Raw genomic sequence first — 22724 nt, 5'->3', positions numbered from 1 at the left:
AAACGTGTGAAACCTCTTTACCTTGCATAAGTAAACAGTGCACAATTGACAGAAGAGATCAGAGAGCCAGAGCTTTCAATCAACGAATGGTTTCTTTTGGGAGTAGGTGTTTCAGTACTCTGATGGATGTTAGGGTTCTCAGACAAGAATGAATGAGACTTGGCTGAGAGCTCAGAAATAGGCATGGAGGTTTTTTAAAAAATTAATTTACGGGATGTGGGTGTCGCTGGTCAGGCCAGCATTTATTGTCCATCTCTGGTTGCCTTTCAGAAGGTGGTGGTGAGTTGCCTTCTTCAACCGCTGAAGTCCTTGAGGTGTATGTGTAGGTACACCTACTATTCTGTTCGGGAGGGAGTTCCAGGATGTTGATTGTGGGGGATTCAGCGATGGTGGTGCCATTGAATGTTAATGTGCGATGGTGAGACACTTTCTTGTGGAGATGGTCATTGCATGCCGCTTGTGTGGCGTGAATGTAACTTGCCAATTGTCAGCTCAAGGCTGGATATTGTCCAGGTCTTACTGCATTTGGACATGGACTACATGGGCAGCACGGTAGCACAAGTGGAGAGCACTGTGGATTCACAGCGCCAGGGTCCCAGGTTCGATTCCTTGCTGGGTCACTGTCTGTGCAGAGTTTGCACGTTCTCCCAGTGTCTGCGTGGGTTTCCTCCGGGTGCTCCGGTTTCCTCCCACAGTCCAAAGATGTGCGGGCTAGGTGGATTGACCATGCTAAATTGCCCTTAGTGTCCAAAAATGTTAGGAGTGGTTATTGGGTGACGGGGATAGGGTGGAAGTAAGGGCTTAAGTGGGTCGGTGCAGACTCAATGGGCCGAATGGCCTCCTTCTGCACTGTATGTTCTATGTCTATGTCTACTTCATTATCTGAGGAGTCACGAATAGTGCTGAACATTGTGCAGTCATCCGCAAACATTCCCACTTCTGACCTTATGATGGAAGGGAGGTCATTGATGAAGCAGCTGAAGATAGTTGGGCCAAGGACACTACCCTGAGCAACTCCTGCAGTGATGTCCTGGAGTTGAGATGATTGATCTCTAACCACCACAACCATCTTCCTTTCTGCCAGGTATGACTCCAACCAGCAGAGATTCCACCCCACCACCCCCTTCCCGATTCCCATTGACTCTAGTTTAGCTGTGGATCCTTCATGCCATACTCGGTAAAATGCTGCCTTTGATGTCATGGGCAGTCACTCATCTCACCTCTGGCATTCAGCCCTTTTGTCCCGGAGCTGAGTGACCCTGGCGGAACCCAAACTGAGTGCCCGTGAGCAGGTTATTGCTGAGTAAGTGCTGCTTGATAGCACGGTTGTGAAGTGTCATGAACCATGAAACATTGAAAACCTGGCCTGACTCCATGAAAAATTGCAGATGACTCGGACATACCAATCCCTACAATGGAGCTGACCAGGCTGGGGGTGCAGGCTCACAACTTGAACAAGTCAGCACCATTAAAAGGTCTTCCTGAAAATAGCCTCCTGGAAAGGAGGCTGGAAATCCAGGAATTGGGTCCCAGCTGCCATTTTGATTCTTCCACAGAGTTTCCCTGAGTCCATGAAATCCAGCCCATTTAGGTGAATATATTCAAATAATAATGCACAATTTCCTGATCAGTGATACCTTCCTGGACTTTAACAGAATAGTTAGTAATAGTCAATTGGTAGTACAGAATTTGAGCTTTAGAACATAGAACATAGAACATAGAACGATACAGCGCAGTACAGACCCTTCGGCCCTCGATGTTGCACCGACATGGAAAAAAACTAAAGGCCATCTAACCTACACTATGCCCTTATCATCCATATGCTTATCCAATAAACTTTTAAATGCCCTCAATGTTGGCGAGTTCACTACTGTTGCAGGTAGGGCATTCCACGGCCTCACCACTCTTTGCGTAAAAAACGCACCTCTGACCTCTGTCCTATATCTATTATCCCTCAATTTAAGGCTATGGCCCCTCGTGCTAGCCACCTCCATCCGCGGGAGAAGGCTCTCGCTGTCCATCCTATCTAACCCTCTGATCATTTTGTACGCCTCTATTAAGTCACCTCTTAACCTTCTTCTCTCTAATGAAAACAACCTCAAGTCCATCAGCCTTTCCTCATAAGATTTTCCCTCTATACCAGGCAACATCCTGGTAAATCTCCTCTGCACCCGTTCCAAAGCTTCCACGTCCTTCCTATAATGAGGAGACCAGAACTGTACGCAATACTCCAAATGCGGCCGTACTAGAGTTTTGTACAACTGCAACATGACCTCATGGCTCCGGAACTCAATCCCTCTACCAATAAAGGCCAACACACCATAGGCCTTCTTCACAACCCTATCAACCTGGGTGGCAACTTTCAGGGATCTATGTACATGGACACCGAGATCCCTCTGCTCATCCACACTACCAAGAATTTTACCATTAGCCAAATATTCCGCATTCCTGTTATTCTTTCCAAAGTGAATCACCTCACACTTCTCCACATTAAACTCCATTTGCCACCTCTCAGCCCAGCTCTGCAGCTTATCTATGTCCCTCTGTAACCTGCAACATCCTTCCGCACTGTCTACAACTCCACCGACTTTAGTGTCGTCTGCAAATTTACTCACCCATCCTTCTGCGCCCTCCTCTAGGTCATTTATAAAAATGACAAACAGCAACGGCCCCAGAACAGATCCTTGTGGTACGCCACTCGTAACTGAACTCCATTCTGAACATTTCCCATCAACCACCACCCTCTGTCTTCTTTCAACGAGCCAATTTCTGATCCACATCTCTAAATCACCCTCAATCCCCAGCCTCCGTATTTTCTGCAATAGCCGACCATGGGGAACCTTATCAAACGCTTTACTGAAATCCATATACACCACATCAACTGCTCTACCCTCGTCTACCTGTTCAGTCACCTTCTCAAAGAACTCGATAAGGTTTGTGAGACATGACCTACCCTTCACAAAACCATGCTGACTATCCTTAATCATATTATTCCTATCTAGATGATTATAAATCGTATCTTTTATAATCCTCTCCAAGACTTTACCCACCACAGATGTTAGGCTCACCGGCCTATAGTTACCGGGGTTATCTCTACTCCCCTTCTTGAACAAAGGGACCACATTTGCTATCCCCAGTCCTCTGGCACTATTCCTGTAGCCAATGATGACCTAAAAATCAAAGCCAAAGGCTCAGCAATCTCTTCCCTGGCTTCCCAGAGAATCCTAGGATAAATCCCATCAGGCCCCGGGGACTTATCTATTTTCACCTTGTCCAGAATTGCCAACACTTCTTCCCTATGCACTTCAATGCCATCTATTCTAATAGCCTGGGTCTCAGCATTCTCCTACACAATATTATCTTTTTCCTGAGTGAATACTGACGAAAAGTATTCATAGAACAGTACAGCACAGAACAGGCCCTTCGGCCCTCGATGTTGTGCCGAGCAATGATCACCCTACTTAAACCCACGTAACCCGTATACCCGTAACCCAACAATCCCCCCATTAACCTTACACTACGGGCAATTTAGCATGGCCAATCCACCTAACCCGCACATCTTTGGACTATTCATTTAGTATCTCGCTTATCTCCTCAGCCTCCACACACAACTTCCTACCACTGTCCTTGACTGGCCCTACTCTTACCCTAGTCATTCTTTTAATCCTGACATACCTATAGAAAGATTTTGGGTTTTCCTTGATCCTACCTGCCAAAGACTTCTCATGTACCCTCCTTGCTCGTCTTAGCTCTCTATTTAGATCCTTCCTCGCTTCCTTGTAACTATCAAGCGCCCCAACTGAAACTTCACGCCTCATCTTCACATAGGCCTCCTTCTTCCTCTTAACATGAGATTCCACTTCTTTGGTAAACCACGGTTCCCTCGCTCGACCCCTTCCTCCCTGCCTGACTGGTACGTACTTATCAAGAACATGCAATAGCTGTTCCTTGAACAAGCTCCACATATCCAGTGTGCCCAACCCTTGCAGCCTACTTCTCCAACCTACACATCCTAAGTCATGTCTAATGGCATCATAATTGCCCTTCCCCCAGCTATAACTCTTGCCCTGCGGGGTATACTTATCCCTTTCCATCACTAACGTAAAGGTCACCGAATTGTGGTCACTGTTTCCAAAGTGCTCACCTACCTCCAGATCTAACACCTGGCCTGGTTCTTTACCCAAAACCAAATCCAATGTGGCCTCGCCTCTTGTTGGCCTGTCAACATATTGTGTCAGGAAACCCTCCTGCACACATTGTACAAAGAACGACCCATCTAATGTACTCGAACTATATCTTTTCCAGTCAATATTTGGAAAGTTAAAGTCTCCCATAACAACTACCCTGTTACTTTCGCTCTTTTCCAGAATCATCTTCGCCATCCTTTCCCCCCCAAAGAGCACTAACAAATCTCCCCCCCAGGATATTGGTGACCCTCAGGTTCAGATGTAGACCATCCTGTCTATAGAGGTCCCACCTTCCCCAGAAAGAGCCCCAGTTATCCAGAAATCTGAATCCCTCCCGCCTGCACCATCCCTGTAGCCACGCGTTTAATTGCTCTCTCTCCCTATTCCTCATCTCATTATCACGTGGCACGGGCAACAACCCAGAGATAACAACTCTGTTTATTCTCGCTCTGAGCTTCCATCCTAGCTCCCTAAAGGCCTGCCTGACATCCTTGTCCCCTTTCCTACCTATGTCGTTAGTGCCAATGTGGACTACGACTTGGGGCTGCTCCCCCTCCCCCTTAAGGACCCGGAAAACACGATCCGAGACATCACGTACCCTTGCACCTGGGAGGCAACATACCAAACGTGAGTCTCTCTCGCTCCCACAAAATCTCCTATCTGTGCCCCTGACTATTGAGTCCTCAATTACTAATGTTCTACTCCTTTCCCCCCTTCTCTTCTGAGCAACAGGGACAGACTCCGTGCCAGAGGCCCGTACCCCATGGCTTACCCCTGGTAAGTCCCCCCCCCCCACAAGTATCCAAAATGGTATACTTGTTACTCAGGGGAATGACCGCAGGGGGTCCCTGCACTGACTGCTTCTTCCCAGTCCCTCTTACAGTTACCCATCTATCTCCAGTCTTTGGTGTAACTACTTCCCTGAAGCTCCTATCTATGACCCCCTCTGCCTCCCGAATGATCCGAAGTTCATCCAGCTCAAGCTCCAGGTCCCTAACATGGTTTTTGAGGAGCTGGAGTTGGGTGCACTTCCCACAGATGAAATCAGCAGGGACACTGACGGTGTCCCTCACCTCAAACATTCTGCAGGAGGAGCATTGTACTGCCTTCCCTGACATCACCTCTAGATTGTCACTTGACAACAGCCCCTCCACAAACCACCTTCAAATTAGGCTGACCGCACTGCACGTATGCAAATTTCCCCAGAACATCTGATCAGTAGCTCTGCTCTGCTGCCCTCTGCTGGATCTGCTGCCCTCTGCTTTGTAATCTGACACTGATCAGGACGGATGCAAGAATGCCAAATTTTAAAGGGAGCAACAATTTGGGCGCAATTTAGTGTACTTGAGTTAAAGTACATTGAATGGCGCATATAGCGTGGTGTTGGTATCTTTGCCTCAGAAAGGAATTCTACATTGAGGCCACACTTTAGTTATTTCCTGCACTGAGCAGCTCAGCTCAGCTCGCCAGTGCAGGAAGGCTACTCATGGATTGCCCCAATCATTTGACCCCACCATTTAATGACTCCACCATGTCCTCCGGACCCATCCCGCGCCACCCAACTTACCTCTTTGGGGGACCTTGAGCCCCTCCCCTCACCCCACTTCTCATGGGCAAAGCACTCTGACCTCTGGAATGGGCACGCTGGCACTGGGGACATTGGCACTTCCATCCTGACACTCTGACAGTGCTCCTTCATGTCTGGGAGTGCTACACAGGCTCCCTGACAGTGCCAGGGTCTCAGTGCCAGGATGCCCAGGTGGCAGTGCCAATCTGCCCAGGTGCCAAGGTGCCACCCTGCCCAATGCCTGACCATTCGGAGGTCTCCATTGGCATGGGAACCCCCCCCCCCCATCAGGTGGTGTTACTATTGGCCCACTTTTATGCGGACCGGTATTAAATGGCACCCTCACGAGATTTCCCAGGTGCGGCAGGTGAATCCCGGGCACTGGCTGAATCTGGCGAACGCATGTATAAATGAGCCTAATGGTTCTTTCAAATATGCAGTTTGAAATCTTGCCCATTGAGATCCAGGTCGTGACGTCTTGCGAGATTCCATTGAATTTCACGAGACATTTTGAGCGTCATGAATCTCGCGAGAGGCCTCTCACGAGATTCAACGACCTCGCCCGGACACCAAGTCGGAGCCAACAAGGCCGTTGAATCGCGCCCTTTGTGTTGCATGAAAAAAGTGTGCTGATTGGTTGGCATGTGAACTTGATTGGTTAAAGTGTTGCCGTAGAGAATACACCAGGAAACTATTGTTCCTTACACTTCTGTTCAATTAAAAATTGGCAGAGTGCCTGTTCATGTTCATTTTTCCTGCAGAAGATGGAGAAATGTATAGTTACCAGCAGTAGTAGGTGAGTCGTATTGTAAACCCAATTAATTGTTAGTCTGATTCTGAGAACAATGAGCATCCCTTTCTCATGCAGTAGAAATTATTTCTCTCTTTGACATTGGGCATTCTGACATCTGTCCTGATTAGAGCAAGACATAAAGCTTCAACAACATGTCTCTTTTTTAGCAATATTTAAGAATTATTAATTGTCGATTGATAGTATAAAATTTGAGTATTGGTTCCTATTAGCTCTAAAACCTCTCCCCCTACAGTCTCTGTATTTTAGCCCCATAACAGCTTTTACTGCCTGATAGATATTTGGGGCTGAATCTTTGCTCTGAGGGAAGGAAACCGGCGTCGGAACTGTCTCTAGGTCCAAACTGGTCCCTGGTGGGTGAAGATGGGAGCAGACATTGTTTCGGATTTTCACAGAGGTATCCCCTAATTGGCATGGAGACAGGCTCTCTGATCATATGAGGTGGGCAGCTGGACTTTCGAAGCTGGAGGGCTAGCCTGAGGCAGAGAGTAACAGACAGGGTGTTTCAACATAGTTCCCTCTATGGGCTCTATTTAGCCTATTGTAAGTTACGCAGAATGTATCGCACAGACATAGACCAACCAGCCTATGCTGGCATTTTGGCTCTACTTAGGCTTCCTCCCATCCTTTCTATCTAACTCTTAGTATAACTTGGAATGAGCAGATTGTGATAGGTTTGAAAGTCTGATCTTGTCTCCACTACTCTAGAAGAGTGAGGAGCGAAGTATATAATGTTCTGAAACCCTGGGCAAGTGCGCGGTCAATTCTCGCCCCACTTGTTCCAGAGTCACAAAACAAGGGAATTAATCAATGATTCTTATAAAAATACCCATTTGGCCCTTGGTTGCCCAATAATCACAGTTACCATGTTTGTAAATATAAACAAGATTGCTGTTTATTTAAATGTAGAACTCTCATGAAATATGCAGTAAATTCAACTGGTTAAAGATGAGCTAATACCTAATACCCACTTTAACTGTCCTATCCTCTACCCACATGCAGAAACAGGCACACACGGGCGCTGCGGGGGGGGGGGGGGGGCACTTGGGGGGGGGGGGGGGGATCATAAGGATAAAAGTCAAATTATTTTTGCTTTGTATGGTTCTTTAGCACACTTTCTTCACAGCAAGAGTGATTATTAAAGTCTCTGGTTTACAGCCAGTAATGGTTTTCTCTGTCAAGTCACTCATTCAGCTTCTCTGCAGTTTAGAAAATATGTAGTACTCACAGGCACCAGGCTTTCTGGAGAGACACCTTTATTTCTCATCAATGGGTCTTCAGCTTGAGATTCGTATTCAGGCTTCTATCTTTCAGAAGAGAGAGTTGGTTGGTTCTGGACTCTGCTGGTACATAGATTTATATAATAATCATTATTGTCACAAATAGGCTTATATTAACACTGCAATGAAGTTACTATGAAAATCCCGCAGTCACCCCATTCTGGCGGGTGTTCGGGTACACGGAGGGAGAATTCAGAATGTCCAAATACCTTGTGGGGGGAACTTGTGGGGGGAAACCGGAGCACCCGGAGGAAATCCATGCAGAGATGGGGAGAACGTGCAGTCTCGGAACAGACAGTGACCCAAGCCGGGAATCGAACCTGGGACCCTGGTGCTGTGAAGCAACAGTGCTAACCTCTGTGCTACCATGTAGCCCATTCAGCCAGGCTCTCTGCCAGTTCAGAAACACAGCCTTTCTGGAGATAGAGAGGAGAGGATAGCAGGTCCTTTCCTGGGCTGCCAAGATCAAAACTGAAACGACCCTTGGAGTTTGAAAAATAGTCCAGTGGGATCAGATCCAATCACCACCTGTTAACAGGCAGATCACAGACTTTTGAGCCAATTCATTGGCCACCAGCCAAATCAATCAAACAGTCCCAGCCAATCTCTGTCATTGGTGCTGGTCAGTTTACTACTACAGTATGAACCAACACAGACTTCTGCTTCAATTAAAGGCACAATGTATTTGCCTTAAAGACACATGTCCACTAATCATCCATGAATCAAAAATGTAATGGCAAAAATAAAAGGAAGAGGAATAGATGTTGAACGGCCTTGACTCAGGTGGATGTGGAAAGAATATTTTCTCTTATGGGTAAGACAAGAGCTAAGGGGTCACTGCTTTAAAATTAGGGGTTGCCCCTTACAGGACAGAGATTAAGAGAATTTTTTTCTCTGAGGGTTGTGCAACTTTGCAACTCTCTGCCTCAGAAGTCGGTGGAAGCTAGATAGATTATTGTTAGACAAGGGAATCGAAGATTATCGGAGAGGGAGGGGGTAGATGGGGAATGTGGTACTCAACACATACTAGTCATGATCTTATCAAATGGTGGAGCATGTTCGAGGGGCTGAATGGCCTACTTCTGCTCCTATTTTGTATGTTCCTATGTAGGCATAATTCTGTATCGCTACTCCCTGATATATTGATCTAACATCCCTTTATGTGTATCTATTTGTCTCAACCAATCTTTGTGATATCAGGTTTCACCTCCTCACCACTCTCAAAGAAGTTGTTCCTTTGTGAATTTTTTAGCTGCATCTTTTTGGTGACTATCACATATTTGATGCCCTCTAGTTTTAGCTCCTTTCTCTTCAACAGCCACACTAATAACCAGAGATCCAAAGGTTTTCTGATACAAAAGTGGAAGTTCTCTTAACACATTGCTTAGTCTCAGAGAAAAAACAACTTCTGATTAGCATGCTAACCACCTTTTGTCGTGCTTTGGATTCTCATCCAGCATGGGTCTGTCCTGCTAAACTAACCTTTTCTTTTGAAAGGAAGCTTTAATTTAATACTTACATTGAAATAACTTGTCCTGAATCCATCCTGTAGAAAGAAAATGGTCAAAGAATCATGAAACCTGGTATACACGTCAATATATATAGCTCCTCTTTTGTGGCCATGGGTGCTGTTAGCACAATTACTTTGTTTAAAATTAAATATTGTGCTAGGTTTGAATATTTAACAACAGGAGTGAGTGTCTCCTGCTCAGTTTACTGGTGGCTGCAAAAGCCTAATTGCTTACTGTGAAAAATACATTTTGCTCAAATCATTGACTCAGTATGGGCACAGAAACCATGTTGATTTATGACCGCGAGTCTTTTCCCAAAAGAATTTAAATTGGCATGAAATTTCATAATTAAAGTTAAAACATGGCAAGGTTAAACCCGTGCAACGGAATGAAATTGTCAACTAATGTCCCAGTGAAGTGCTGTCAATATTGTTTCAATAACTCACTACCTGACAATTGAAAGAAATGTATCCACCTGAAGATGGTTGAAATTAGACACATCTACATTATTTTACTCTTCATTCTAGTATAGCAAAAACATTTTTCTTGAAAGGATATAGGGACATAAATCTTGAATGATTGCCATTCATTTAATCAGAATATAAATGTCCTTTCAATGTGTACAAATTGGCTTCAGTGTAATACTTTTTGACACAGTGGAATGATTTATTCTGAGACTGTGTTGACTGAAATATTCACTGTTTAACAGTTAAGTATGCAGTGTAAAGCTATGATGAGAGCCATATGAATTTCTACAGTTCATGTTGCTGGCAATTTTGGGATTATCGTGAGCATCAGATTGAGTGATGAAAACCTGCTGTTTTCAATTTCAGAAATTATTTCAGCGCTCTCAAACTGGATGCTTCATTGGTAGTATGGTCAGTCCTTGTAGCTCTTATTCAATCGTCATTTATGGGTACAATGCGACAATTCCACCTGTTAAGTAGTTAGCTGAGCCCTTTACTTTCCCCTCTCAATGTGAAAATAATTAACCAATGCTAACATGAATATACACGATAAATTAATTGCATTGTTGCCAAAAACTGCATTCTGTTTATAAACTGCATTCCAATTGCCCAAAATGCAGTTAACTACAATTTCACAATATTTAACTTAGCATCTGAATAATAATCTTTATTAGTGTTACAAGTAGGATTACATTAACATTGCAATGAAGTTACTGTGATTATCCCCTAGTCGGCACACTCCGGCACCTGTTTAGATACACTGAGCGAGAATTCAGAATGTCCAATTCACCAGCAAGCACATCTTTTCAGGAATAGAGCAAGGTATTGGCTGACGAATGTTCTCTGTTCCTTTATTGGAAAACAAAGTAATGGATGAAGACCCATAATGCAGGTGAATAGCAAAGTTTCATAGAGTGAAGCAGGTTAGGTGAATCAGCAAGCGATGGTTTAGATTTTAATAAGTTGAAAATTGTAGGAAGAGTGGAAAGCTGAGAAGCTAACTGGTTTTGGGTGCTTCGGGGTCCTGGGAAAGATTAGCATGAACCTGCAGTGAGTATGGTTCTACAAAATCTTATATATCGGAGGACGGCATGTGGCGCAGTGGATAGCACTGGGACTGTGGCGCTGAGGACCTGAGTTTGAATCCCGGCCCTTGGTCACTGTCCGTGTGTAGTTTTCACATTTTCCCCATGTCTGCATGGGGTTTCACCGCCACAATCCAAAGATGTGCAGGTTAGGTGGATTGGCCACGCTAAATTGCCCCTTAATTGGAAAAAACAAATAATTGGGTATCCTAAATTTATATAAAAAAACGTATACTTCAGAATGACTGCTGTAAAATAAGTTTTATTCCCTCAGGTATATGACCCAAGAAGGTAGAGAATCAACCCTCTTCCATTCCTCTGCCCATCCCATTTGATAACTATCTAATCTTGATCGCTGCAAGAAATAGGCAGCATGGTGGTATAGTGGTTAGCACTGTTGCTTCACAGCGCCAGGGACCTGGGTTCGATTCCAGGCTTGGGTCACTGGCTGTGTGGAGTCTTCACATTCCCTCTGTGTGGGTTTCCTACGGGCGCTCTCATTTCCTCCCACAAGTCCCGAAAGACATGCTTGTTAGGTGAATTGGACATTCTGAATTATTCTCCCTCAGTGTGCCTGAACAGGCGCCTGAGTGTGGCGACTAGGGGATTTTCAAAGTAACCATTGTAGTGTTAATGTAAGCCTACTTGTGACACTAATAAAAATTATTATTCCTTGGGTCAGGACCCCAGACGCAACTATTTTCAACCACTTCCATCAAAGATCTTCCCTTCATCATAAGGTCAGAAGCAGGCTGTTTGATAATGTTTCACAATGTTCACCTCCAACTGCATTCCTCAGATAATGAAACAGACCATGAGGACCTGGACAACATCCAGAGTTTAGCTGAAAAGTGGCATGTAGGATTCACACCATGTGAGTGTCAGGCAGTGACCATGTTTACCCTTGACATTCAATGGCATTATGATCACCTTTGAGTTCACCACCATATGCATTCCAAGAATTACCACTTACCAGGAAATCGGCTGCACCCATCACTTCCTGGCTGCTAGAACATGCTGGAGATTGAGTTTTCTGTGGAAAGTGACCACTCCTGGCTTCACAAAAGTCTCCCCACTACCTTCAGGGCACAGTTGGTGGTGGAATTTTCTGCATTTTCACAGATGGACGAAGTCACAAGAACACTCAAGACTCAACCAAATCCAGTACAAAGTAAATCAGTTGATCAGCAGCTCAAGCACTAGACTAAATACTCAGCTCCCCTCCCCCAATCTCTACCACTACTCATGTACCATGGCTTCAATACATTACAGGATACATTGCAACAACTATCAATGCATTTTCAGAGCACCTCTCAAACCCATGACTTCCACCACTAGGAGGACAAAGAGAACCGGTGTAAGGAAAAACCATCACTTATAAGCTTTCCTCCATGTCACACACTGACTTTAAAATATATCGTCATTTCTTCATTCTAATAGTGTCAAAATCTTGGAATTCCCTACCTCAAAACATTTCATTAAAAAAAAAATCTTTCATGTATCCCTGCCAGAGGATAGGAGGAAAATGTATATCTACGTCAACCTATTTTTATTTTCTAAGTGGACAAGGTTTTACCCTGACTAGCCATGATTCATAGCAGAGGAAGTTGTAACCTTCAAAAAACCAGTAGGACCCTCATTATCTTTAAAGAGGTGCAAATATCCCCTGTGACTGCCAACAATCAAATTCCAAAGAAATACCTTAAGATTCCAGACCTGGGAAAATACATCCTGTCATAATATACACACAAGTATATGATGGTGCACAGACAGACATTGATTGACACACAGGATGACCAATTAACACACAGAACACAGCAGCCAATCACCAGACCGCATGGCCACTATATAGCCAGAAGGCACTAGTTTTCCCGCTCTCTTGGGATGCAGCCTCTGAGACAGCCAGAGCCCGTGCAGCAACAGCACGAACATCCACCATGTGGTAGCAAGATAGTCTGGTCAGGTTAGCCTCAGGTCTCCAGTCAACTCAGCATAGTGTCAACCCACAGTTCAAGTATGTTTAACAGTTGGTAGTTCAATAAAATAGGCATTTCTCCAAGTGTTGGAAGCCTGTTTCTCTCACTGCTATGGTAAACGCAGTCCTCGCAGATCCAGCATACCAAACATCCTTTGTCCAACACCCAGGAGAAGAAGTGTGAGTTATGCCTCCTGGTCTCTCCAAGCTGCTAGATCCTGTAATATTGCCAAGTGGAACTGAACCCAGGCAGTCTACTGTTTACCATCTAACAGGTGGCGGTAGGAAGAACTCTGTCCAGGCCTGGCCCTCATCTACATTGTGTACTCCTGGAACATTGGAACTTCTGGATCAGTGCCATCAAGACTAATTAATCTGTGTGCCTTCTGGACTTTCCAGAAGTCCTGGAACTTCTGGAAAAACGAATCACACTGAAACAGGTTCAGCCTGCTACCCTCGGAAGGAAGGCACCATTGGACTTTTCTGGACTCTGGATTCACATGAAAACATAACTCTTATTTTTGTTGTACTCTTGCCCTAAACCTCTTTCTTTCCCTTATCCCTCTTTAATTGTATGAGGGGAAAAAGCAACGGATGTTGCAAAACACCTTTCCCATGTTATGTGTTTATGTAAAATAAACAAACCCTCGTATTTTACCTCCTCTCGAGTTTGCTGTGGAGTTATTAATAATGGATTGGATCAACCAAACTGAAGCTTTTGGAAGAATATGCCACTATGCATAAAGAGGGACATCAAAACTCAAATAAAATTTCTGTATTCAGTAAGAGAGATAGATCAGGAATGTTTACGTGAATCCCTTTCCTGCCATACAACATAGTGCAAACATTGCTGGCTCGGCTAGAATTTATTGCCCATTCCTAATTACGCTTGATAAAGTGGTGATGAGCCACCTTCTTGAACTGCTGCAGTTCATGTGGTGTAAGTGCACCCAGAGTGAGGAAGGACGTTCCGGGATTATGACCCAGCGACAGCGAAGGACCGACAATATATTTCCAAGTGAGGATGGTGTACAGCTTGGAGGGGAACTTGCAGGTGGTAGCATCCTGATGCATGCTCTCCTTGGCCTTCTAGATGGTAGAAATTGGGGATTTGGCAGGTACTGTCAAAGGAACCTTGGTGATTTGCTGCAGTGCATTGTGTAGTTGGTACGCACAATTCTCACCTCGCATTAGTGGTGGAAGAATGTTGAAGTTGGTGAATGGGGTGCCAATCAATTGGGCTGCTTTGTCACGGATGGTCTCGAGTGTTGATATTGTTGGAGCTACACTGATCCAGGGAAGTGGAGAGTATTTCATTACACTCCTGACTAATGCCTTGTAGATGGTGGACAGGCTCTGGGTTTAATGAGGTGATTTACCCGCTGCAGAATTCCCATCCCCAGTTCTTGTAGCCACAGTATTTATATGGCCGCTCCAGTTCAGTTTCTTGTCAATGGTGACCCCAGAATGTTGATAGTGGGAGATTCAGTGATGGTAATGTCGATTAAAGTTGATTTCTCTCTTGTTGGAGATGGCAATTGCCTGGCACAAATGTTACTTGACACTTGACACTTATCAACTCATGGACTCTCACTGTCCATACTGAAGACCAACCACCACCTTCTCAGGACATCTTCAGATTACTAATAAATGCCAGCTACAGCTACATTCCAGAAATTAATTTTGAAAAAGTCATTGGCCATCAGCATCTTGAGAGTCCCAGCGTGAGGTGCAGTTGTGTTACTGAAGCAAGTAGGGGAGCACCTTTTAGGAGTAATAGTCTTTTCATAGAAGTATTACTAAATCTATCAGTTGACCACTTGGGTAAGGAAAGACAGGAAAGTAATTACTCTCTTTGCTACTAAGTGAATGGCCTTTATTATATTTGACACTTCGGTCTGCATGTCAGTTTAATCAAAACTTCACAGTTTTCGTTATGAGTGTGTGATTGATATAGAATCTGCCTGGAAGGTTTAAATATTCTCTAATGCTGCATGATGGAACTGATGGAGGATGTAATTAGTACTGGTAAGCAGATGATTTCTATGTAAATTATGAATATGTAAGGATGAGGTCAGCGAAACAGTGAGCATTTAGGTGGTTCCTAATGCCACTTGCACTAAATTGGAGGGGGCCCTGCTGCTCCCTTGTATTTCAAGTTTACCAATCCCATTTCCCTATCACCCTTGTGCTTGCCAGCCTGCTTAGGCTTTCGGTCAAACAGCAACTTGATTTAAAAATTCTCATCCTTGATTTCAAATCCCTCCATGGCATCACCTCTCCCTATCTCCCAGAATTGCCTCCAGCCCTACAACCCTCCAGGATATTTGCAATCCTCTAATTTTGCCTTATTGTGCATCTCCGATTTTAATCGCTTCACCATTGATGGCTCTATCCTCAGTTGTCTTGGCCCCAAGCTCTGGGATACATGCCTGATACTTCACTGCTTATCTTTATTCCTTTAAGACACTGTTTAAAACGTATCTACTTGGCCAAGCCTTGGGCCATCCAACCCAATATCCCCTTTTCTGTGGCAGGGAGCAGGCTGTTACAGATGGTGGTGTTACCCATCCCATCACCAAAAAAAGTTGCCATAAAACCCATCCCTGCTCTGGAGGGATATCCTGCAGTTATAGAATCTGGAATCAGAATTTACAGTGCAAAAGGAGGCGATTCGACCCATCGAGTCTGCACCGACCCTTGGAAAGAGCCCCCCATTTAAGCCCCCGCCTCTACCCTATCCCATAACCCAGTAACCCCACCTAACCTTTTTGGACACAATTTATCATGGCCAATCCACCTAACTTGCACATCTTTGGACCGTGGGAGGAAACTGGAGCACCAGGAGGAAACCCACGCAGACACGGGGAGAATGTGCAGACACCGCACAGACAATGACCCAGCGGGGATTAAACCTGGGACCGTGGAGCTGTGAAGCAACTGTGCTAACCACAGTGTTACCATGCGGCCCTTTAAATTGCCCAGTCAAATTGTCTCGGGATAGGCCATCGGCCCCCATCAGGGGAGGAAGTACCAGCTCTGGGAGAAGTCAGCCAATTATTGGCAGGTGGCTGATTGGTTCCAGCAGTCCCCCAGGAAACGTTAGCTGCACAAGGAGGGAGATGCTACTCAGGCCATGGTGACAGAGGAGGATACTCTGGGCGGGATTTTCCTTTCCCTCCACAGCATGTTCTTTTGCGGGGGAGAGCAGCCCGCCAGTGGCCAGCAGGTGGATCCTCTGGTCCCGCTGTTGTCAATGGGGTTTCCTGTTGAATGCACCACTTGGTGCCACAAAACCTGCAGTGGGGAGTGTGCAGTCAGCGGGATCATAAGATCCCATCATTGTGAAAGGCCAGAAAATCCCACCCTCTGTCACCCTCTAGAAGTTTCAAAATTGATATGGAGGATGTGTTCAGTAAACTGTCGGTACTTAAAGTTGACAGGATACTGGGAATGGATGAGATGAATCCAAGGTTATTGAAGGAAGCAAGAGTGTAAATTGCAGGACCACTGGCCATAACCTTTAGTTTTCACTGGATTCGAGGGAGGTGCCAGAGCACTGGAGAATTGCAAAGATTGCACCAATGTTCAAAAAGGGTGTAAGGAAAAACCCAGTAACTTCAGTGGTGGGGAAGGAGAGCCAGCATGGATTTCTAAAGAGGCAACAATGATGGGTGGATGAGAGTAATGCTCTTGTTTTTCTTAAATTAATTTACGGGATGAGGGTGTCTCTGGTTAGGCCAGCATTTATTGCCCATCCCTAGTTGCCCTTCAGAAGGTGGTGGTGAGTAGCTTTCTTGAATCACTGCAGTCCCTGAGGTGTAGGTACACCCACTGTGCTGTTAGGGAGGGAGCTGCAGGATGTTTCACCAGCGACAGAAGAAACGGTGAGATATTTCCAGGTCAGGGTGGTGAGTGACTTGGAGAGGAACCTCCAAGTGGTGGGTTTCCTAGGTATCTGCTGCTCTTGCCTTTCTAGATGGCAGTGGTTGTGGGGTTGGGCGGTGTTGTCTAAGAAATCTTGGTGAGTTACTGCATCTTGTACATGGTATACGCAGCTGCCACTATTTATTGGCGGTGGATGGTTTGAATGTTTGTGGAAGGGGGAGTAATCAAGTGGGCTCCATTTTCCTGGATGTTGTCGAGCTTCTTGATGTTGCTGGAGCTGCACTCATCTAGGCAAGTGGAAAGTATTCCATTACACTCCTGACTTGTGCCTTGTAGATGGTGGACAGGCTTTGGGGGGTTCAGGATGTGAGTTACTCGCTGCAGGATTCCTAGCCTTTGACCTGCTCAGGTAGCCCCAATATTAATATGGCTAGTTCAATTCCGTTCCTAGTCAATGTTAGCCCCCATAATGTTGATTGTAGGGGATTCAGCGATGGTAATGCCATTGAATGTCAAGGAGTGATGGTAAGATCCTCTCGTGTCGGAGATGGTCATTGTCTGGCACTTATATGGTGTGAATGTAACTTGCCACTTGTCAGCCCAAGCCTCGATATTGTCTAAGTCTTGCTGCATTTGGACATGAAATGCTTCGTTATCTGAGGAGTCGTGAATAGTGCTGAACATTGTGCAGTCATCTGGAAAGTGAGCCTTATAGCTTTGTCATCCGGAAATATCCCCACTTCTGATCTTATGATGGAAGGGAGGTCATTGATGAAGATGGTTGGGCCTAGGATGGACTTTCAAAAAGGTATTCGATACAGTGCAGAACCGATTTGAGAAAAGATATAGCTCATGGAATAAAAGAGACAGGAGTGATGGGGATACAAAATTGGCTGAGTAATAGGAAACAGAGCGGGGAATTTACCGGCCACCGCACCACGTGTTTTTCGGCAACGGAGGTCACCCACCAGCGGGATCTACCAGTCCCACCATTGTCAACAGGATTTCCATCTACTGCACCCCTTGTTGCCGGGAAACTCATGCGCCGGCGTGGGACCGGAGTTTCCCGCTGGCATGAACCGCTGGTAAATCCTCCCGAGTGAGTAATGCTCAAATGCAAGGCAGGGGTTGGGGAGACAATATGAAAGACGGGTACAATTCTTAAGGGGCCGCAGGACCGGAGGAACCTGGGTGTGTATGAGCTGATCATTGAAAGTGATAGAGACAGGTGAGAGTAGTTAAGAAGGCATACAGTATCCTGGGCATTATTAAAAGGAACATTGAGTATAAGAGCAAAAAGGTTAAGCTGAATTTATACAAGACACTAGTTATACCTCAGCTGGTGTCCTGTCTGCAGTTTTTGGTGCCACACCACAGGAGGGGTACGAACACATCAGAGAGATGCAAAAGAGGTTTACAAGAATTGTTCCAGGGATAAGAAACTTTGGCGAGGTTGGAACTGCTCTTTTTTGAGCGAAGAAGGCTAAGACAAGATTTGATAAAGGTGCTCAAAATCATGCGAGGCTATACAGAGTAGATAGGAAAAAATAAGAACAATAGGGCACAGATTTAAGTGATTTGTAAAAGAAGAAAATATGATGTGAGAAACCACTTTTTTGCACAATACGTGGTACGGGGTCAGGAATGCATAGCCTGGAAATGTGTTGTTTGGCAAGTTCAATTGAGGCATTCAAGTGGGCATTAGATGATTATTAATGTGCAGGAGTACAGGGTAAAGTCAGGAGAATATCACAAAGTCATAACGCTCATTTGAAGATTCAGTACAGGCACGATGGGCCAAGTGGCTTCCTTCCGCACCGTAGCAATTCTGTGATTCTACGAGTAGACATTGGAGTAGGCCTCGGATCAGACGAGGTGGTCCGAGAAGGAGGCGACACATTGCCTCCCCCTTTCCCACCTGAGACCCAACCATTGCCCACCCCCTCCCGCAGCCAACATAGTATGAGTAGGCAGGAAGTGGTCTTTAATCCGCTAATAATTGACGAGCTAAAGACTCTGAGGAACAACATCTTGCATTCCTTTGGACTGCCAATACAACAAAATGTCCCAATGCGCTCCACAGGAGGAGCATTGGAAAACCAAGTATATCACCCAGGCACAATGTTAATGGGGGAGAGTAGGGGGTGCATTGCAGCCAGTGGGGAAAACTGCAAATCTTTGTGGGCATCTTTAAATAATATTAGCACATGGATGGATGGGATACCCAAGGCTTTGCCTGTTACTCAATAAATCATGGCCGGTACAGACGCAGATGGGTGTAAGCGGCAGGAAAGACACCCACAAAGGTTTACAGTTTCCCCCACCGCCTGAAATAATAATAATGATATAATAATAATAATTGCTTATTGTCACAAGTAGGCTTCAGTGAAGTTATTGTGAAAAGCCCCTTACCCCGACCCTGCCCCCTCCCCATTGGAGACTATAAGCTTCTGCCTGGGTGTTCTACTTGGCTTTCCAATGCTCCTCATGTGGAGTGCATTGAGACATTTGAACAAGGGCTGGTTTAGCACAATGGGCTAAACAGCTGGCTTGTAATGCAGAACAAGGCCAGCAGCATCGGTTCAATTCCCATACCAGCCTCCCCAAACAGGTGCTGGAATGTGGCGATTAGCCCCTTTTCACAGTAACTTAATTGAAGCCTGCTTGTGACAATACACAATTATATATTTTTTGTATTAACAGTCCAAAGGAATGTAAGCTGTTGTGCTTGTTCCCCAGAGTCTTATTTTTAACACAATCGTGAGAGGGTTCAATTGATACTGTAAAGTGTCACAATGTAAAAATATATGAAGGTGTCATAATCTGACTCAAACCAAGTTTACTCAATTAAGAACATGCATCAGCGGGATTAAGGGATTACAGAAAATAAACCTCTGAGTGGTACAGAGATCCATAGCTCCATTACTCCGAGTGGGTGTTGGTGAGAATGGTGGAATATGTTTGAAGCATATTTGCTTTTAAAAAAATTAATGTAGAGTACCCAATTCTTTTTTTCCAATTAAGGAGCAATTTAGCATGGCCAATCCACCTACCCTGCACATCTTTGAGTTGTGGCGGTGAGACCCAGGCAGGCAGGGGGAGAACATGCAAACTCGGGTCCTCGGCGTCACAAAGCAGCAGTGCGAACCACCATGCACCGTGCCGTCCTGCATATTTGCTTTCTGTTGAATACTGTAGTTATGATCCTTTGATTTCTGCTGCTTTATATAGTTTTTTTTCACGATATTAGTCTAAATGGAAATGTACATTGGGTCTGAGATCCAGGAAGAGGTCCAGAAATGCCATTGATTGGTTTACAGCAGACAATCACTGCAGAATGTACACTGAACAAAATAAAACCAAAGACTTGATTCATAATATTGTCCTCCAGTATTCTTTCATCAACCATCGCTTTAGGAATTGGGACTGACCATGGTTACAAAGTATTACTAAATGTTGTAATTTTTGTGCCGTTTATTAACATGAGCGTAGATGCGCAAAAATTAAAATTACATTTTATAGAAAACATTTTCACCAAATCACTTTATGGATATTAAAAATTGCAGCAAAGAAACTAAAAAGAATGTAAGAGAAAATACTTTACAAAGAAAATTGGAAAAAAGAAAACACAGAAGTGATTAATCAATGGAAGGCAAGAAAAATATTAAAAATCTATTTAAAAAATAATTTAAGTTTAGGAGTATGTGTCTGTTTAAATGATATGCGATTGTTAACTGGAATAGGTTGATGGCCAGAGGAATTTTAGCAAAGAGATATTTCATCAGGCTTTTTCAAAATAAATAGTTTTAGGAATATCTGTACTTTCAAGAAGTCATGCTGTCCAATTTGTTGACATTTTATTTGGGTTGTTGCGTTGTCTATTAGGAAATATTGGTCTTCAGCTCCTGCTCCTTTTAGCTCCATTCCCAGGGAAGTACTTAACGTTTTGGTCACTGCCTGGAGCATCCTCATTAAAGGTTGTTGGTTTGAAAGCTGTTCGTCTGAGAAAATGAACCAAGAGCCCACAGCGTACACTGCACTGTTGCAATCCAAAATTGGAAAGGGACCTCAGTCTTTGCCCCGATTAATGCAGGCAATGGGCCTATGCCTATCCTTGGTAGGGAGATGATTGGGATTTCTTACGGTAAATGTTGAAGAAATTTGCTTCATACCTGAGTGCTAAATTGTCACTCTTGTGTTCCAGCACCAAAATAGTTTTAAATATTAGCTCAGTTGGCTGGTCAGCTGGTTCGTGGTGCAGAGCGAGGCCAACAGGTTCAATTCCTGTACCGGCTGAGGTTATTCATGAAGGCCCAACTTCTCAACCTTGCCCCTCGCCTGAGGTGTGGTGATCCAAATCACCACCAGCCAGCTCTCCCCCTCATAGGGGAAAGCAGCAGCCAATTGGGACTATGGCGAGTTGACTTTTTACTTTTACTTTATTATGTTCCAAATTTTCTGACTTTGTACATGAATATGAAATACAGTATCTGCAGTAGCAGTATTAAATCACAAATGCAATGCAAAATTTAAATGGATATAACAAGCAGAGCTAAGCAAGACTCGCTCATGACATTTATGGATTGTTAGGCTTGAAATGAGGAGAGCTCCTATGACAATTCTGACATAGATATCTTACTTTCAGTCTGAAGCACTGGATCTTACCCTGCACAAATATTTACTCTCTTTCCAAATGCCCCACCCCTATTCTTCGTGAACAGAGAGAACATCAACTATTCGGCACCTATGAGACAATTACTTTTTAAAAATAAATTTAGAGGACCCAATAATTTTTTTTCCCAGTTAAGGGGCAATTTAGCGTAGCCAATCCACCTACCCTACGCATCTGTGGGTTGTAGGGGTGAAACTCACGCAGTCACGGAGAGAATGTACAAACTCCACACGGACAGTGACCCAGGGCCAGGATTCGAACCTGGGTCCTCAGCGCCCTAGGCAGCAATGCTAACCACTGTGCCACGTGCCGCACCTACGAGACAATTATTCACTCACGTCTGGCTTCAGGTTTCTCTGAGAGAGATAGAAGCTGGAAGTTAAGAAGCATACAGGAAAAAACTGCATCAAGAAAATACAAGAGAAAATCTCACTGAAAGGCAAACAGAATGGGAAATATACAAAGAGTATAAAGCAAGCACACAGCAATGAACCATGAAAGGGAAGGAAAGAATGTAAAGGAATCATCAGCAGACAAGCCAGACAAAGATTCAGAAGCAATGCATGAAGGTGTATGTAATCCACGGTCTGGCAGCTAGTTTAGAAAGACAGAGAAAAGGGGGGTGGGTACAAGTACAGAGGCAATTACTGGATATGAAAAGAGACTATTCTTTTTTGTGAATGAGCAATGCAAGGGCAGGCCAGACTTATTATAGAATACTGCATTTGTGTGTTACGGAATAAATACAAACATTTCCAACATCTTGGCCCAAAATCCTAACTTCACTAATATACTAAGAATTTGCCAACAGCAGCAGTAGCATGACAATACTCCGGTGCATATATATCTGTTAGCAATGCTTCAGGGAATCCATTAATTTTTCTTCAAAAATTAATTATTGATTAATGGTTACAGCTGTAACCACTTGGCACCCATTGGAAATTGGATTTTGAATCCACACTTCATTTTCTCGTTTAATATGTATATAATTTATTCCCAACACTCCCACTGTCCAGCAAACATTATTAAGCTCTTTTCAGAATTCCCAACATGCTGGAATGAACATGATAAATTGGTATTTTTTGTAATGATTTCCATTTTATTGACTTGAAGATAAGACTGCTTGTTTATTTTATTTTATATGTTTCATAGCCAAATGCAATAGGACGAGATGAAAATTGCATGGCAGGATATAGATATCACCATTGTGCCACGCTTTCATTTGACAGACCCTATAACTGTCAAGAATAGACATTTTCGAACATTTTGTTGAGCAAGGGT

General features: G+C 44.4%; 1 protein-coding gene and 1 long non-coding RNA gene across 5 annotated transcripts in view; one reads left to right on the top strand and one right to left on the bottom strand.

Annotated features, from left to right (window-relative positions):
* The window catches only part of LOC119978593, a 50723-nt gene extending 41330 nt beyond the window's left edge, over window positions 1–9393 (bottom strand). The window contains exons 1-2 of the long non-coding RNA XR_005463502.1: window positions 9365–9393; window positions 7794–7905 (exon numbers count right to left, since the gene is read on the bottom strand). This is a non-coding gene — a long non-coding RNA (uncharacterized LOC119978593). The remainder of the gene's footprint in view (window positions 1–7793; window positions 7906–9364) is intronic.
* Window positions 1–22724, top strand: part of LOC119978592 (chemokine-like protein TAFA-5) — a 616915-nt gene that overhangs the window by 54650 nt on the left and 539541 nt on the right. The window lies entirely within an intron of this gene.

The sequence above is a fragment of the Scyliorhinus canicula genome, chromosome 15 (assembly GCF_902713615.1).
Source record: "Scyliorhinus canicula chromosome 15, sScyCan1.1, whole genome shotgun sequence".
Taxonomy (NCBI): Eukaryota; Metazoa; Chordata; class Chondrichthyes; order Carcharhiniformes; family Scyliorhinidae; genus Scyliorhinus; species Scyliorhinus canicula.
Note: the sequence above shows the minus strand (reverse complement) of the source record. Positions and strands in the feature narration are given on the sequence as shown.